This window comes from Lepidochelys kempii, chromosome 28, assembly GCF_965140265.1.
Source record: "Lepidochelys kempii isolate rLepKem1 chromosome 28, rLepKem1.hap2, whole genome shotgun sequence".
Classification (NCBI taxonomy): Eukaryota; Metazoa; Chordata; order Testudines; family Cheloniidae; genus Lepidochelys; species Lepidochelys kempii.
In genome coordinates, this window is record NC_133283.1 from 4,151,968 (window position 1) to 4,170,597 (window position 18,630).

Below are 18,630 nucleotides of genomic sequence, written 5' to 3' on the forward strand. Positions count from 1 at the left end.
GAATGCTCCTAGGTCAGACCCAGGAAGGTGGGAGCTGTGTGTCCTGCAGACAGGCTGCTCACAGAAAGGAGACTTCCCCAGAGTCCTGACTGGCTTCGTAGGGAGCAGTTCCAGAGCATCGCCCGGGGACTCCTTGACAACAGGCACCCATGCCATTTGCAAATATTTTAAGGCTCTTGTCGGTAGGATCTGGGGACAGTGGCTCACCTTCAGAGGAACCTCCCTAAAATTGGCCTTTCTCACCCACTGGTATGTTGTCCTCCATATGGACTGTGCCAAAGGAAGGCCTCGCTACTGTGGCTGACACTGCTGTGAGGATGGCCACTGCTGCAGCTGAAATCAGGGAGGGCATTATTGGTGGACTTTGTGCTCCGTAGCACTCATTATCGCTAGATTATGGAGTATGGTCCCCAGTTAAGATGTGAAAGGAAAGATCTATGGAAGGAAAAGGCTCCCTTCCCCTGGACCTCACAGCAATAGAATCATAGAATATCAGGGTTGGAAGGGACCTCAGGAGGTCATCTAGTCCAACCCCCTGCTCAAAAGCAGGACCCATCCCCAATTAAATCATCCCAGCCAGGGCTTTGTCAAGCCTGACCTTAAAAACTTCTAAGGAAGGAGATTCCACCACGTCCCTAGGCAACGCATTCCAGTGTTTCACCACCCTCCTAGGGAAAAAGTTTTTCCTAATATCCAACCTAAACCTCCCCCACTGCAACTTGAGACTATTACTCCTTGTCCTGTCATCTGCTATCACTGAGAATAGTCTAGATCCATCCTCTTTGGATCCACCTTTCAGGTAGTTGAAAGCAGCTATCAAATCCCCCCTCATTCTTCTCTTCCATAGACTGAACAATCCCAGTTCCCTCAGCCTCTCCTCATAAGTCATGTGTTCCAGTCCCCTAATCATTTTTGTTGCTCTTCGCTGGACTCTCTCCAATTTATCCACATCCTTCTTGTAGTGTGGGGCCCAAAACTGGACACAGTACTCCAGATGAGGCCTCACCAATGTCGAATAGAGGGGGACGATCATGTCCCTCGATCTGCTCGCTATGCCCCTACTTATACACCCCAAAATGCCATTGGCCTTCTTGGCAACAAGGGCACACTGCTGGCTCATATCCAGCTTAGAATCATAGAATATCAGAGTTGGAAGGGACCTCAGGAGATCATCTTGTCCAACCCGCTGGTCAAAGCAGGACCAATCCTCAATTTTTGCCCCAGATTCTGTAAATGGCCCCCTCAAGGATTGAACTCACAAGCCTGGGTTGAGCAGGCCAATGCTCAAACCACTGAGCTATCCCTCCCCCTGTCTTGCGCATTTAGAGTGAAGCTCATAGCGGAAAGAGAGTGTCACTTAGTAGATTTGTACAGTGCCTAGCACAATGTGGCACTGATCTCAGTTGGTGCACTTGTGCCTGAATTTCCTATATTTTTAAAAGGTGAGCCCTCCTTCAGGAAAACACAATAAATAAAATAAATAAATTAATAATAATAATAATAAACAAATGATAGTTGGGAATGGTTTAGATATACTTAATCTTGCCTCAGCATGGCAGCTGAAATCATTAGATGACCTCTTGATGTCTCTTCCAGATGTACATCTCTATTCTTTCTATAATCACTTTTCTAAACCACAGGTAGTACAGGTACTCTATTATACAGGTATTTACTCAGCCTGATGATTGCTGGTTGAAAAATTTTAAAATTACTGATGAAAAACAGGGACAAATTTTTCAGGCAAAATTCATCCTTTTTTCACCTGGCTATGACGCTGGCCAAAAAACAAAAAAATGTATAATTTCACATTTTTCCAATGGAAAAAAGGGAGAAAAATTCTCACTTTTACCACCTTTACTTGCTACCTATTTAGGTGCTTATAGAGGTGTGGTATCCAAGCATCTCATATTGTGAGATCTGACAGCACCCGGTAGCAGTGTAATTTTCTACACTAAAGTGATAGATGCTGAATAACTGAAGTGTGCCTAGACACTCAAATGGCTAATACTTCCAAAGAACATAGAATCATAGAATATCAGGGTTGGAAGGGACCCCAGAAGGTCATCTAGTCCAACCCCCTGCTCGAAGCAGGACCAATTCCCAGTTAAATCATCCCAGCCAGGGCTTTGTCAAGCCTGACCTTAAAAACCTCTAAGGAAGGAGATTCTACCACCTCCCTAGGTAACACATTCCAGTGTTTCACCACCCTCTTAGTGAAAAAGTTTTTCCTAATATCCAATCTAAACCTCCCCCACTGCAACTTGAGACCATTACTCCTCGTTCTGTCATCTGCTACCATTGAGAACAGTCTAGAGCCATCCTCTTTGGAACCCCCTTTCAGGTAGTTGAAAGCAGCTATCAAATCCCCCCTCATTCTTCTCTTCTGCAGGCTAAACAATCCCAGCTCCCTCAGCCTCTCCTCATAAGTCATGTGTTCTAGACCCCTAATCATTTTTGTTGCCCTTCGCTGGACTCTCTCCAATTTATCCACATCCTTCTTGTAGTGTGGGGCCCGAAACTGGACACAGTACTCCAGATGAGGCCTCACCAATGTCGAATAGAGGGGAACGATCACGTCCCTCGATCTGCTGGCTATGCCCCTACTTATACATCCCAAAATGCCATTGGCCTTCTTGGCAACAAGGGCACACTGCTGACTCATATCCAGCTTCTCGTCCACTGTCACCCCTAGGTCCTTTTCCTCAGAACTGCTGCCTAGCCATTTGATCCCTAGTCTGTAGCTGTGCATTGGGTTCTTCCGTCCTAAGTGCAGGACTCTGCACTTATCCTTATTGAACCTCATCAGATTTCTTTTGGCCCAATCCTCCAATTTGTCTAGGTCCCTCTGTATCCTATCCCTGCCCTCCAGCGTATCTACCACTCCTCCCAGTTTAGTATCATCCGCAAATTTGCTGAGAGTGCAATCCACACCATCCTCCAGATCATTTATGAAGATATTGAACAAAACCGGCCCCAGGACAGACCCCTGGGGCACTCCAATTGACACCGGCTGCCAACTAGACATGGAGCCATTGATCACTACCCGTTGAGCCCGACAATCTAGCCAACTTTCTACCCACCTTGTAGTGCATTCTTCCAGCCCATACTTCCTTAACTTGCTGACAAGAATACTGTGGGAGACCGTGTCAAAAGCTTTGCTAAAGTCAAGAAACAATACATCCACTGCTTTCCCTTCATCCACAGAACCAGTAATCTCATCATAGAAGGCGATTAGATTAGTCAGGCATGACCTTCCCTTGGTGAATCCATGCTGGCTGTTCCTGATCACTTTCCTCTCATGCAAGTGCTTCAGGATTGATTCTTTGAGGACCTGCTCCATGATTTTTCCAGGGACTGAGGTGAGGCTGACTGGCCTGTAGTTCCCAGGATCCTCCTTCTTCCCTTTTTTAAAGATGGGCACTACATTTGCCTTTTTCCAGTCATCCGGGACTTCCCCCATTCGCCACGAGTTTTCAAAGATAATGGCCAATGGCTCTGCAATCACAGCTGCCAATTCCTTTAGCACTCTCGGATGCAACTCATCCGGCCCCATGGACTTGTGCACGTCCAGTTTTTCTAAATAGTCCCTAACCACCTCTTTCTCCACAGAGGGCTGGCCATCTATTCCCCATGTTGTGATGCCCAGCACAGCAGTCTGGGAGTTGACCTTGTTCGTGAAGACAGAGGCAAAAAAAGCATTGAGTACATTAGCTTTTTCCACATCCTATTCAGGCCTGTCTGCAAAGGCCTGTACTTTAAGAATTTAGGTGTATTCTTATCGCTTGGCTAGTTCTAGAGGTATAAAAGAAAGAAATCACTGTCTGCCGGTGTAAGGGCCTTCTCTTACTGTGACAGTTTGTGGCCTTGTGCTTAGGCTCAGGCCTTTGGCTAAGCAGCAGAGGCAGCCATAAGCTGGGAAGCGAATGGTCACATCCTCACATTCCAAACTAGTCACATTGAAATAAAGTGCTATTGGGCTGTTAGGCACTATCAGGACAGGATTGTATTCCTATCACCTCCAGAGAAAGGGAAGTGCCTAGAAAATGTAAAAGGAAACTTAGTTTGATAGCATCCTGTCTGGCAAGAACTCACTTATCAATAGCTGGGATGTGAAATCCTCACTTCTGTATTGTCTTGTCATTATAGTTCCCACTTTGCTGTTGTTTGTCTGTATAATCTCTGTCTGGTTCTGTGATTGTTCCTGTCTGCTGTATAATTAATTTTGCTGGGTGTAAACTAATTAAGGTGCTGGGATATAATTGGTTACATAATCATGTTACAATATGTTAGGATTGGTTAGTTAAATTTCAGGAAAATGATTGGTTAAGGTATAGCTAAGCGGAACTCAAGTTTTACTATATAATCTGTAGTCAATGAGGAAGTGACTGGGTGTGGGTGGGGGTGGGCATGTGAGATGGGAACAGGGAATGGGGGTAAGAAAATTGGAATCATGTTTTGCTAAAGGGGGAGATGGGAACAGGGAATGGGGGTAAGAAAATTGGAATCATGTTTTGCTGAAGGGGGAAATGGGAACAGGGAATGGGGGTAAGAAAATTGGAATCATGTTTTGCTGAAGGGGGAAATGGGAACAGGGAATGGGGGTGGGGGAATTGGAATCATGTTTGGCTAAGGGCAGGAATGGGAACAGGGACACAGGTGTAAGGCTCTGTGGTGTCAGAGCTGGGAAGGAGGATACTAAGGAAGGAAACTGGAATCATGCTTGCTGGAAGTTCACCCCAATAAACATCAAATTGTTTGCACCTTTGGACTTCGGGTATTGTTGCTCTCTGTTCATGCGAGAAGGACCAGGGAAGTAAGTGGGTGAAGGAATAAGCCCCCTAACAACTAGGTTGCCTCCCTCATTCATTAAGGGGCCCACACTTTCCTTGGCTTTCTTCTTGTTGCCAACATACCTGAAGAAACCCTTCTTGTTACTCTTAACATCTCTCGCTAGCTGCAGCTCCAGGTGCGATTTGGCCCTCCTAATTTCATTCCTACATGCCCGAGCAATCTTTTTATACTCTTCCCTGGTCATATGTCCAACCTTCCACTTCCACTTCTTGTAAGCTTCTTTTTTATGCTTAAGATCCGCTAGGATTTCACCGTTAAGCCAAGCTGGTCGCCTGCCATACTTACTATTCTTTCGACACATCGGGATGGTTTGTCCCTGTAACCTCAACAGGGATTCCTTGAAATTCAGCCAGCTCTCCTGGACTGCTTTCCCCCTCATGTTATTCCCCCAGGGGATCCTACCCATCAGTTCCCTGAGGGAGTCAAAGTCTGCTTTCCTGAAGTCCAGGGTCTGTATCCTGCTGCTTACCTTTCTTCCCTGTGTCAGGATCCTGAACTCGACCAACTCATGGTCAGTGCCTCCCAGATTCCCATCCACTTTTGCTTCCCCCACTAATTCTTCCCGGTTTGTGAGCAGCAGGTCAAGAAAAGCTCCCCCCCTGCACGCAGCACTTACCATGTGTCTTAATGTGGGCAATTCCATGGCCCATGGCAGAGGATATTGGAAGCTGGACATCCAGAGCTTGCAAGATAAAGGGGCGGGGCGGCAAAGCCTTGTGGCATTGGCAGAACGAGAAAGCATCAGAGTTCTATGGCAACCAGGGGGATTGGTGGGAGTCAGTGAAGGAGGAGTGGGCGGCTTTGTTCCTGGTGACTGGGGAAACACCAGAACTTTAAAGAATACCAGCCATGCCAAGTCCTATAGGATTTCTACAAGACTGTCAGGGTTTCCCCTGCCCCCGCACACCCAACTCTGGGGTACAGATTTGGGGACCTACATGAAAGACCCTGTAAGCTTATATTCTACCAGCTTAGGTTAAAAACTTCCCCAAGGCACAAACTCCTTTTGTCCTTGGATGGATGGTATGCTGCCACCACCAAGTGATTTAAACAAACATTCAGGAAAGGGTCACTTGGAATCCCTACCCCGCCCCCCAAAATATCCCCCCAAGCCCCTTCACCCCCTTTCCTGGGGAGGCTTGTGAATAATATGCCAACCAATTGCCTTAGCAATGTAAGCACAGACTTTGTCTTTAGAACACTGAAATCAAAATCAGGTTCTTAAAAGAAGAACTTTAATTAGAAAGAAAAAATAAAAGAATCACAGCTGCAAAATCAGGATGGAAGGTAATTTTACAGTGTAATAAGATTTAAAATATAGAGGATTCTCCTCTAGGTTCAGCTTCAGTTACAAAAACAGGAATAAAACCCATTTCTGTAGCGTACAAAAAATCCACAAGCTGAAACAAAAGATAACCTAATGCATTTCCTTTCCTAACTTACAATTTCTGTGAATTGAGGTCTATTGTTCCAGGTATATTTTCAGGAGATGTATTACCTGCTTGGTCTCTCCCTCTGTCCAGAAAGGGAAGAACAGAGAGCACAAACAAAACCTCCCTCCCCCCCCCGCCCCCATTTAAGTCTCTTCTTTCCTCATTGGTCCTTCTGGTCAGGTGCCAGCTAAGTTATTTGAACTACTTAACCCCTTACAGGTAAGGGGATTCATTTTAGCTGCCAGGGAGGGATTTTATGCTACCCTTCTCTCTATATTTATGACCAAGACCATCCAGAGATGGGAGCCAGTCAATGTGTGACTGTACGACCATATCAAGTGACAGCTGGCAGAGTTCTCGGAGATGAGGGTGCTGTGGGCCCAATTTGAGTGGGACCACCAAGTGAAGCGAGCGGTGGTCTCCCCGGACATTTTTGCAGCCTGTAGAGAAGAGACAAAGCAAGAGGATGCAGGGACTTAGGGCGGGACCCACAGATCCAGTAGTGCAGGACCACAGTAGAATGCTGGCCATCATGGAGGTCTACTATGGGGAGCTGTTCCAGGGTTGGGATATTGCTCAGCAACAACAGGGGCAGTTTCTCTCCTTAGCTGGGGACTGCTCACCGCTGCTGTCAGGAGATGACCAGGGGAGTTTGCTGGAGCCCATGTAGGAACATGAGCTGAGGGAAGCAATTTTGTCCTTGAAGACCAGCATATCTCCTGGCCCAGAGTGCCTGCCCCCAGTACTCTTCTGGGAACTGCTGGAGCCTCTCACACCAGTGTTGACAAACAGCTTCAACAGCTCTCTGCACCATCAGGCACTGAGTCCATCACAATACAATGCTATCCTGGGATTGCTGGCCAAGATGGGATACCTGACTGACATCCAAAATGGGAAGCTGACTGTTCTGTTTAATACCGACAACAAGATTTTGTCCCGAGCACGCGAGAGGAGGCTGGGAGGGGTAGCAGACAGACTGGCGCAATGTGGTGCGAGGTCGGACAGTCACAGACTCCTCATGCAGCATGCGGGAGGTCTGCGAATGGGCATGCCGGAAGCAGTGGGAAAGTTACTTGTTGGCTCTGGATCAATCCAAGTCCTCTGAGTAAGTCAACTTGAACTATCTGTGGAAAGTGCTCAAACAGTATGGATTTCCGGGGGACTTTATCAGATGGCTGTAGGTGCTGTACAAACTGGCCTCAGTCTGTCCTTGGTGGATGGCTGGCTAGTGAACAAAATCCCTGTGCATGCAGGCATACGACAGGCCTGTCCCTTGAGCCCCTTGTGTATGTGCTGTCTTTGGACCCTTTTCTGAGAGCACTCCACAGAAGCAGAGCAATGCGGGGCATGGTTTGCCCTGACCAGAACCTGGGAGGACTGATCAGGGGAGCTGTCACATTGAAGGCGGTTGCCCATGCATATGACATGACCATCCTAGTGAGCTCCCTGGGCAACTGCCGCACTTTGGTGACACTAAAGGAGGGGTACTTGGCTGCAGCTGGAGCCATGGTGAACCTACAGAAGAGCAGGGCCCTGTGGGTGGGATCGGACCCCCCCCAAGGGGGTTTGCCCTTACCCATCAGGGATTTGCAATTCATAAGCAGCCAAGACAGGAGCACTCCCAGGGTGGTGAACACCTTGAGGGTACTGTTTGGGGTCAGGGACAAGGTGGGGAATGCAAACTGGGAGAGGCAACTGCTGGGCTATGAGGAACGGCTCTGCCGGTGGCATAAGTGGACCTTTTCATTAGCCCAGAAGGCTGTCATGCTCAAGATCTATCTTTAGGAGGCAGGAAAATTTCTCAGCCATATATTTCCCCCAGCTCCACAATTGCTGTAGCGACTGAACCCGATGGCCTTCCACTTCTTGTGGGGCAATAGGACATCCTTAGTCAGAATTGTGGCTTTTCTGCCGGTGACAGAGGGCAGGTTGGGCATGGTGGGCTTTAAAGCCTTTTACAGCTCCACTTTTTTTGATTTTTCAATTTTCACTGGAAGGCTGAGCTGGAGGGCACGTCAGGCCAGAGGGGAATGGCGGGGCAACCACGGAGAATGCAACCGACTCTTTGGATGTGGCTGTATTTTTTTGAGCCCACTGGGTGCAGCAATGGGTTTGGGTTGGCCAATGGTGGCGGAAGGGGTAGGAGATTAAGCAGGCCCCTCACTCCATCTAGTGTTCATCCACTCCACTTTATGTCCTACAGGCTTTTCATTGGGTGGCTAGGTGGAAGGTGCTCACAGGATGGTTAAAGCTGCAGCAGTGGCCGCCCCCGGGGCGAGCTCCGGGTTGACCTGGTGGCCGGACGGAAATTAAGCCTGGGCCCGGGGCAGGGCGACCCTCGGCGGAGGAGGGTCCGCCCTTCACAGCAGCGGTGGCCACAGCAGTGAGCCCTCCCTTTGTCCTTGTCCGCACAGAGGTCATTGTACCACAGGGTGATGGAGGCCAATTTTAGGAAGTTTCCACTGAAGGTGAGCAACTGTCCCCAGGACTTACTGACGGGAGCTTTAAAGTATCTGCAGATGGCACGGGTGTCTTTTAAGTACCGAGACGTGCGATGGCGCATCTTTCATGGGTAACTGTATGTACTTGGACTAAGATGACCTCCTGAGGTCCCTTCCAACTGTGAGATTCTATGATTACACGCAAACATGCATGGGCAAAGCAAAGGTTGTCCATGGGCACTGTCAGGCTCCAGCACGACTTCATAGAATATCAGGGTTGGAAGAGACCCCAGGAGGTCATCTAGTCCAACCCCCTGCTCAAAGCAGGACCAACCCCAACAAAATCATCCCAGCCAGGGCTTTGTCAAGCCGGATCTTATAAACCTCTAAGGATGGAGATTCCACCACCAACCTAGGTAACCCATTCCAGTGCTTCACCACCCTCTTAGTGAAAGAGTGTTTCCTAATATCCAACCTAGGCCTCCCCCATGCCAACTTCATACCATTGATCCTTGTTCTGTCATTTGCCACCAGTAAGAACAGCCAAGCTCCATCCTCTTTGGAACCCCCTTTCAGATACTTGAAGGTTGCTATCAAATTCCCCCCTCTCTTCTGCAGACTAAACAAGCCCAGTACCCTCAGCCTCTCCTTGTAAGTCATGTGCTCCAGCCCCCTGATCATTTTCGTTGCCATCTGCTGGACTCTCTCCAGTTTGTCCACATCCTTTCTGTAGTGGGGGGGGGGGGGAACTAGATGCAATGCTCCAGATGTGGCCTCACCAGTGCCGAATAGAGGGGAACACTTGCCTCAATCTGCTGGCAGTGCTCCTACTAATACAGCCCAATATGCCATTAGCCTTCTTGGCAACAAGGGCACTCTGCTGACTCACATCCAGCTTCTCATCCACTGTAATCCCCAGATCCTTTTCTGCAGAACTGCTGCTTAGCCAGTCGGCCCCCACCCTGTAGTGGTGGATGAGATTCTTCCGTCCTAAATGCAGGACTCTGCCCTTGTCCTTCTTGAACCTCGTAAGATTTCTATTGGTCCAATCATCCCATTTGTCTAGGTCAATCTGGACCCTATCTCTCCCCTCCATCGTACCTATCTCTCCCCCCATCTTAATGTCATCTGCAAGCTTGCTGTGGGTGAAATCCATCCCTTCATCCAGATCATTAATAAACTTGTTGAACAGGACTGATCCCTGGGGCACTCCCCTTGTTACCAGCTGCCAGCTAGACATCAAGCTATTGATGACTACCCATTGAGCCCAAAAATCTAGCCAGCTTTCTATCCACCTTATAGTCCATTCATCCAGCTCATACTTTTTTAACTTGCTGTCAAGAATACTGTGGGAGACCGTATCAAAAGCTTTGCTAAAATCAAGATATATCATGTCCACTGCTTTCTCCATATCAACAGAGCCAATTATCTCATCATAGAAGGCAATCAGGTTGGTCAGGCATGTCTTACCCTTGGTGAATCCATGTTGACTGTTCCTGATCACCTTCCTCTCCTCCAAGTGCTTCAAAATGAGGACCTGCTCCATTTATTTTTCCAGAGGCTGAGGTGAGGCTGATTGATCTGTAGTTCCCCAGGTTCTCCTTCTTCCCTTTTTTAAAGATGAGCACTATATTTGCCTTTTTCCAATCATCCAGGACCTCCCCCCCAATCACCACAAGTTTTCAAAAATAATGGTGAATTGCTCTGTAATCACATCAGCCAATTCCCTCAGCATCCTCGGATGCCTTAGATCTGGACCCATGGACTAGTGCATGTCCAGGTATTCTAAATAGTCCTTAACCTGTTCTTTCACCACTGAGGGCTGCTCACCTCCTCCCCATACTGTGCTGCCCAGTGCAGCAGTCTGGGAGCTGATCTTGTCTGTGAAGACAGAGGCAAAAAAAAACATTGAGTACTTCAGCTTTTTCCACATCTGTCACTAGGTTGCCTCCCCCATTCATTAAGGGTCCCAGACTTTCCCTGACCTTTTTCAGGTTGCTAACATACCTGTAGAAACCCTTCTTGTTACCCTTCACATCTCTTGGTAGCTGCAACTCCAGTTGTGTTTTGGCCTTCATGATTACACCCCTGCATGCTCAAGCAATATTTTTATACTCCTCCCTAGTCAGCTGTCCAAGTTTTCACTTCTTGTAAGATTCCTTTTTGTGTTTAAGCTCACCGAAGATTTCACTGTAAAGCCAAGTTGGTTGCCTGCCATATTTGCTATTCTTTCTGCACACTGGGATGGTTCGTTCCTGCGCCCTCAATAAGGCTTCTTTAAAATACAGCCAGCTTTCCTGGACTCCTTTTCCCCCTCATATTAGCCTCCGAAGGGATCCTGCCCATCAGTTCCCTAAGGGGGTCAAAGTCTGCTTTTCTGAAGTCCAGGGTCTGTATTTTGCTACTTTCCTTTCTTCTTTTTTGAGGATCCTGAATTCAACCACCTAATGGTCACTGCTGCCCACATTGCCACCCACTTCTACTTCCCCTACCAATTCTTCCCTGTTTGTAAGCAGCAGGTCAAGAGGAGAAAGTCCCCTGGCTGGTTCCTCCAGTGGCTTATGTGGCTGTTGAATGGCTGGTTCTGGTGGAAAATAAAGTGAGTCGCTAGCAAAGTAGAGGCGGACATGGGTGGGCTCTGGGATCAGGATGGATCGCTACTGCTAGTCTTTGTTTCTCAGTAAGAAGGGGTTTTCCACCAGCAACTGGTACTAGTTGAGTTTCATGTTCAGACATTGTATCAGTTTCTCCAGGTTTCTCGTAAGCACACAGGGCCCTTAATGGGTACTCAGTACACAGAAAGTGTACTAGCAATTGCATTATTGGGGTTTTTATTTTTTGTATTTTCAATGGCATTTCTGGAGCAGGTCCTCAAGGAATCAATTCTGAAACACTTAGACGAGAGGAAAGTGATCAGGAACAGTCAGCATGGATTCACCAAGGGCAAGTCATGCCTGACTAATCTAATTGCCTTCTATGATGAGATAACTGGTTCTGTGGATGAAGGGAAAGCAGTGGACATGTTCCTTGACTTTAGCAAAGCTTTTGACACGGTCTCCCACAGTATTCTTGCCAACAAGTTAAAGAAGTATGGGCTGGATGAATGGACTATAAGGTGGATAGAAAGTTGGCTAGGTTGTCGGGCTCAACGGGTAGTGATCAATGGCTCCATGTCTAGTTGGCAGCCGGTATCAAGAGGAGTGCCCCAAGGGTCGGTCCTGGGGCCGGTTTTGTTCAATATCTTCATTAATGATCTGGAGGATGGTGTGGATTGCACTCTCAGCAAATTTGCAGATGCCACTAAACTGGGAGGAGAGGTAGATACCTCTGGAGGGTAGGGATAGGATACAGAGGGCCCTAGACAAATTAAAGGATTGGGCCAAAAGAAATCTGAGGTGGTTCAACAAGGACAAGTGCAGAGTCCTGCACTTAGGAGGGAAGAATCCAATGCACCACTACAGACTAGGGACCGAATGGCTCGGCAGCAGTTCTGCAGAAAAGAGAAGAGACAAAGCAAGAGGATGCAGGGACTTAGGGCGGGACCCACAGATCCAGTAGTGCAGGACCACAGTAGAATGCTGGCCATCATGGAGGTCTACTATGGGGAGCTGTTCCAGGGTTGGGATATTGCTCAGCAACAACAGGGGCAGTTTCTCTCCTTAGTTGGGGACTGCTCACCGCTGCTGTCAGGAGATGATCAGGGGAGTTTGCTGGAGCCCATGTAGGAACATGAGCTGAGGGAAGTAATTTTGTCCTTGAAGACCAGCATATCTCCTGGCCCAGAGTGCCTGCCCCCAGTACTCTTCTGGGAACTGCTGGAGCCTCTCACACCAGATATACTATGATTCTATGAATGGGAAAGAGCTGTCCTATCCCTGTAGTTAATCCACCTCCCCAAGAGGTGGTAGCTATGTCAGTGGGAGAAGCCACGGCTGTGGGTATGCAAGCTGTGGTGTTTACCTGCATATATAAAGTTTCATCAAACCCCATTTTCAAAACCACCCATGGTCTGGGAATGGAACAGAAGCTCTCTGAAGCAGGGTCTGTCCTTCAAGGTCCTGAAGATCACTGACTGCAACATAGCATTTTCGTGGGGATATGGCTCAGTGGTAGAATGTTAGACTGCAGTTCAAGTGGTCCTTGATTCAAATCAAAGTACCCCCTTAGAAGCCTCTTTCTTAAATGAAAATATTTTCTTCATATCCATTTTCAGTATGTTCATGAGTTCCACTGAATGGGGATGCTTGAAAAGAATTTAAACACTCAAGATTTTCCTGTGTAAATGCATAAAAACAGAGTAAACCTGTCCAGCAGCTGAAATCCGTTCCAGTTGTCTAAGTGTCTAGTTTGTTTTCATCAATTCAACAAAAGTATAACATGAATGCACATTTGTAGATCCCTGTTCTCCTTGGGCTATGCTGTGCAGAAGAACAAGAACCACATCCAGTTGAGGTTCAAGAGTCTGATGAGCAAAGACACCTTGGTGAGGGAAATTTCACCAGCATCTTGGCTCCTTCACATTCAGGTAACACCTAGGCCCCCGGAACAAAGCATGAGAAGAAGCCAGTGGCTCAGACCAGGAAAATAGTCACCAAGATGTTGGCTAGAGCTGCCAGGATCCCTGAAAATGCCACCATCCCATGTCCAGGAATATTCATTAGAAGGTGGTGTCTTCAGCAGGGACCAAAAAGGAAGAGAAGACTTGAAAAGGTGTAAGCTGCCAAGCCTCAGACTGTGGTCAAGATCCCACCTAAAATCAAGACAGGAGAGAGCAAGGCTAAAGCTAACTCCAAAGCACCCAAAGACAGGTCTAAGAAGGTTGCACAGAGAATGAGGTGAAGAGATTTCCATTGGGATGACTCCTGCTCCCCAAATGGGTCTTTATGAATCACCATGGACTAGCCAGAGAGATCACGGTCCCTCAGGACAAACAGCCCCATGGAAAATACAGTAACCGGGGTGCGTGGGCGGGGGGGAGTTTTTTTTTCTCTTCCAGAGAGGACGTGCTGTGTTTTGCGGAACACCTCCCAGGTAAGTGATGCACTGAGAAGGCAGCTCATTCTGGGCTCATTCTGTTTTATCTGCTTCTGCTGTTATTTCAGAACCAGCCCTAGCAGGACTGTGTCCCTGTGACCTCACCAGCTGTACGATAGGCTGAGTCTGCATCTCAGCTTTGATTAACCCAAGTTCTTAATTGATTCTTATTGTGATACTTTCCCAGGGCTCTGCCTCATTCCAACATTCTGGTCATAGATTGAATACGGGGAGGAATGGACAAGTCTGTATGACATTTGGTAAGTACGTTGTGTTGGTATGTGACCGAAAACAAGACTGGAGGTTGGCAGGTGCCTGTTACAAAAAGAATATGGCAAAGCTGCTCACATCCACTATCTAATTATACGTGATGCTTTTCAGAGGTATAGGTCAATTTGTTAATGAAACATCTTTGGTTCAATAAACAGACTGGGCTAGTTTTGAAGTGACTCTGGCTATGAATGCAGTAGAAATCTGGCAACAAGTCTCTCAGATGGGAAGTTTGTACAGTCATGTTTGTTTGGCTGGTTTTTCCCAGCTTGTTTCTACAAACCCCGTAATCCATCACCTCAGTGCATGTTTCACTTCAGTGGTAAGTTTATTGTCTTTTAGTGCTAGTTCTTGAGTTGAAACGATCCCACAACTACACACATACACTGCTGGGGGTTGAAAGAATTTTCACTTTTCAGATGTGGAATTTGAACCCAAGGCTCCATCCAGAGACCAGAACACCCAAGGGAGGAGGAAATAAAGTTTGATGTTTGGTGACTTAAACCACAAAAGTGTGCTTTTAACACTCCTTGTTTTCTTTAGTGTTATGAGCTGTTCGGGGAGGCCAACATGCCATATTTCTTTCAAATTCTAGGGCCCTTCTACACACAGTTCATTTTTATACACCATTACCTGGAGTGAAATTTGCAGGTTTCCTAGAGTCCCTTGAGCGAGGTGTTGTAGTCTCTCACTGCTGAGTTTTTATGTGAAGAAAAGATGTACACCAGGACTGAGGCAGAATCCAGACATCCAGCTTTATGAGAAGGTAATGGTGAACGTCCGACTCCTGCACTGTGAACCATATAGTCAAGCACCCACGATCTGTACCAGCTTTTTTTCAAAATAGCTTAGCACTCAGAGTATTGAGACCTTTCGAAAATCTGGCTCTAGAGGTGGGGGCCAGTGCAGATCTCCTGAAAATTCTGGCTGATACATCTGGAAGTTCCAAGAACCATCAGAACGTTGAGCATTTGCTAGAGGCTGATGAGAACCTTCCTTCTGTTGAACTCAGGAGAAATTTTCTCCCTTAGTTACAATCACAATGTTGTACTGTGCTCGCAGATTTAGGTTTCAACTTAATTAACGTTTGTTTTCTATGCAAGGTGAAACACACCTCTGGGGGCATTTGGACAGAGGGCTAGAAATAGAAACTGCCACGAACAGACAATTAAGAGGTTAATGAGCCTTCTCTCCAGATGGTTAATTCCAAAGACTTGTCTATAGAACTGGATGAAAGGTTTTCTGGATGAATATTTTATGTACTGATATATTTTTGTTTGACCAAAAATGATTTTGTTTTGTTTCAACAAGAAAACTGAAAAAAATTCATCTGGAGTCTACCTGAATTATTATAATTATCTAGCCAAACCAATAACCTAATAGCAAGTAAAACAAATGATTTGTACAGTTCTGTTTGTACAAACGGTCCACAGTGGGAACATGTCTAATTTCTGCTCTGAGGCTCTAGAAAAGTTTGATTCACATTGATGAAACGTTCCTTTTACTGACCAGGAATTGAACTCAGGGCACAACACTGAGAATGTTGAATTCTAACCACTATAACTACTAGCAAAGTGCTACCTTGTCATTCATACCAGCCTTTTTCAGGCAACTTTCTCTAAAAAGTTCATCTTGGGTCAACCTGAAAAATTGTTATAATTTTGGTTTGGCTAGTTAGCAAGCAAAACATTAAATTATTTGCAAGGGTCTATTTGTATAAAAAGGTCTAAATCCTGGGATTTAAGGTGCACAGTGGGAACATGCCCACAGTTTGCTATTAGTCACTGGACAGAGCTTTGATTTTCACAGTCTCCAAACACCTTCCTAGTGGCCTGAAATCTAAGTGGGCATCTGAAGGAACCACATCCCTGCTCAAAGTGCTTCTAATGTTCTAGAAGGGAGCCAGAGAAGAAGAAAGCTCAGTCCACAGTGACACTAAGTATGAATAGCCAATGATCTTTGTATGTAACTACTTAGTCAATTGTGATCCTTCCTATCATTATCCCTTTGAAATGATGATGATGTACCATGGACTTTTACAGGTTGCGTTAGCCAATCCAGCCATTTGGCACTTGCAGATGGGTACCTCTGTATTGTGCCTGATTCTTTTACAGCTGTAAAAGGCTGGTAGATACAGATACTTTCCCCTCTTCTTAACCAGCACTAATACCAGGCCAGGCTAGGGCTGGGGAGAGAGAGCAAGAGCAGCAGGTTTCCCCTATTGTTTCCTACTCTTTTTCTTGATCAGTTTCTCTTCTGCACCAACTTGCTTTCTTTTTCATGTGTGAGCCTGGCTAGCTCAGTTGGTAGAGCATCAGACTTTTAATCTGACGGTCCAGGGTTCAAGTCCCTGGTCAGGTGATAAACTATTCACAAAGGCCTTAGATATCTCTCTCTTTGATGTTACTTTTTCTCTTCAGGATTTTTCCTTTTCTAAGAAGGGCCTTTTTGTGTGTGGGATTGAAGGGGCAACTTCATGACATCCTCTGACCTCACAGGCTGGAGGAATAAAAGCCTCTGGGCATATAGCATGTTCCTCCTCTGTGCACGCACACACACGTGCAAAATATCCCTAAGAAATTAGAATCACCTGCTGCCTTCCCTTGTCCTTCTGGATCCCCAAACAAGGATGCTCTTCAGCCCGAACCCATGTCCTCTCTATTCCCAGTGCCCCTCAATCCCTCCTATGCACGTTGCTCCTCACTCTGAACCAGAGCCTACTCTTCTTCATCCTTCTCCTCTGTCACAACCCACAGCCCGCTCCTATTTCCCGTGCTCCTCAATCCCAACCCACAGCTCCCTCCTTGCCTCCAGCAGCAGGTGCTCCAAACCCCCTCATGAAACCTTGCAAGAAAAACTTCCTGTGTGACTCTGCATGTGGATTTTACAGTATGTTGGAAATTTCTGTATTAAATATGTAAGCAGGGTCTGAATGAGCTCTCCCCTGACATCTAATGATGAGCTGTGGAAGAGGACTTCTGGAGCTGATCTCATTTGCATGGGCTCAGCCACTGTGTCTAGGTGCTTAGCATGATGGGATTGCTTGCTGAAATGATCACTTTGGGCTGGTGTTGTATTCCCAGTCTCCTTGTTATTGGGGCAGGAGTAATAAAGGGTGGTTATCCTTGTTGTGTGAATCGAGGGCAGCAGAACTGTGCTTGGCCAACCCCAGTTGTGGGACTCACCCTCAACTGAATAGCACTTGCTAGGCAGGAGACATGGGTTGAGGAATGGGGGGGCCGGGGCCATGGCCACTAAAATTTAGGTGTTAGATCAACTTTAGGACGGGGTGGCTCTGGAGGGATAAGTGAGTCTCTAGACAGCATAGTGAGTATGGTGCCTTCTTATTTTCCCCCTTTTCCACCCAGGATGGGAGGTGAACTCTACAGATGCACCTCTGGGCTTGCACGGACTAAGGACAACAACTGTGAGTGAGGTGCAGAGAGGGGACGGCTCATGTTAAAGGAATTTTGGTTACTGGATTTAAGAACCTGAGGGAAAAGAACATTGCCCAGCTTATTTGGGGGTAGGTCTTTTTTGCTCAGGGTTTATGTTTATGTGTTGGAGCATGACTTCTACTAACCCTGGGCTTACATTGCAATGTAGACATATCTTTAGAGTGCATCTATAATGTGATAAAAGCCCTGCGGCCTGGCTGGCCTGGATTGTCTTACTTGGGCTCCTGGGGCTCAGGTTGTGGGGCTAAAAACTGCAGTGTAGACATTTTGGGCTCAGACACCCTCACCCCTCGTGGGGTCTCAGAGGCTAGGCTCAAGCCCAAACATCTACACTGCACTTTTATAAACCTGCAGCACAAGCCCCCCAAGCCTGAATCAGCTGATCCAGGGTTTGAGAATAGTGACTGGGGTGTGTTAGCCTAGCATTGTGTCTACACTGTTGTTATGTCCACACTGCAATGAAACACCCAGGGCTTGGGCTGTGGGGTGGTAAATTTGCAGTGTAGACATCTCGGTACAGGTTCAGTACAGGGTTCTGGGACCCCACAAGGTTGGGAGGGAGTTTAGCAAGCAAAAAAGGTAAAATGGCCATGGAGTATTACCCTGGACTCAATGGCAGTTCTCCATGGGCCCGTCTGCTTTGGGGCAGGGACAAAAACACGTCCTGCTGCATTTATTTGTGCAAAGATTGATTTATGATTGTCATTCTCAGACACGGTGCATGAAGCAGGACTCCACAATGAGCCGCCCACAGATTCTGGCAGCCACAATGAACCATTTGGTAGGAGAGCTCAAAGGGAGTAGGTTGTCCACGAGGGGCCTGGAACACTGACCTATCAGCTCTTAACTCCCAAACTTTCAGTAACTCTATTATCAGTGCCTGTGAGTGTAATTTAAACCATAAGAACAAGCCATTCTGTAGTAGACCAAAGGTCCATCTAGCTCTGTATCTTGTTTTCTGACAGTAGCCAATGCCAGGTGCCCTAAAAGCCACTCAACAAGGTACCACTGGGAGTTGAACCTATGATCTACTGGTTATGAAACAGGTGTTTTATCTAGCTAAGCCACAGGGCCTGCCTGTGGTTAAGGTATCGTGTCTGCCCACTCCTGACTCCCTGCCAGATCCCACCTGGGCCTGACAAG

At 47.0% G+C, this 18,630-nt stretch overlaps 1 protein-coding gene and 1 non-coding gene across 5 annotated transcripts in view; both read left to right on the top strand.

The window, feature by feature from the left end:
- Nucleotides 1–18,630, top strand: part of LOC140904199 (uncharacterized) — a 302,914-nt gene that overhangs the window by 194,220 nt on the left and 90,064 nt on the right. The gene's annotated exons all lie outside the window — the stretch shown is intronic.
- TRNAK-UUU (transfer RNA lysine (anticodon UUU)) lies at nucleotides 16,318–16,390 on the top strand. Its single transcript has one exon. It is a non-coding gene; the product is annotated as a tRNA-Lys (tRNA).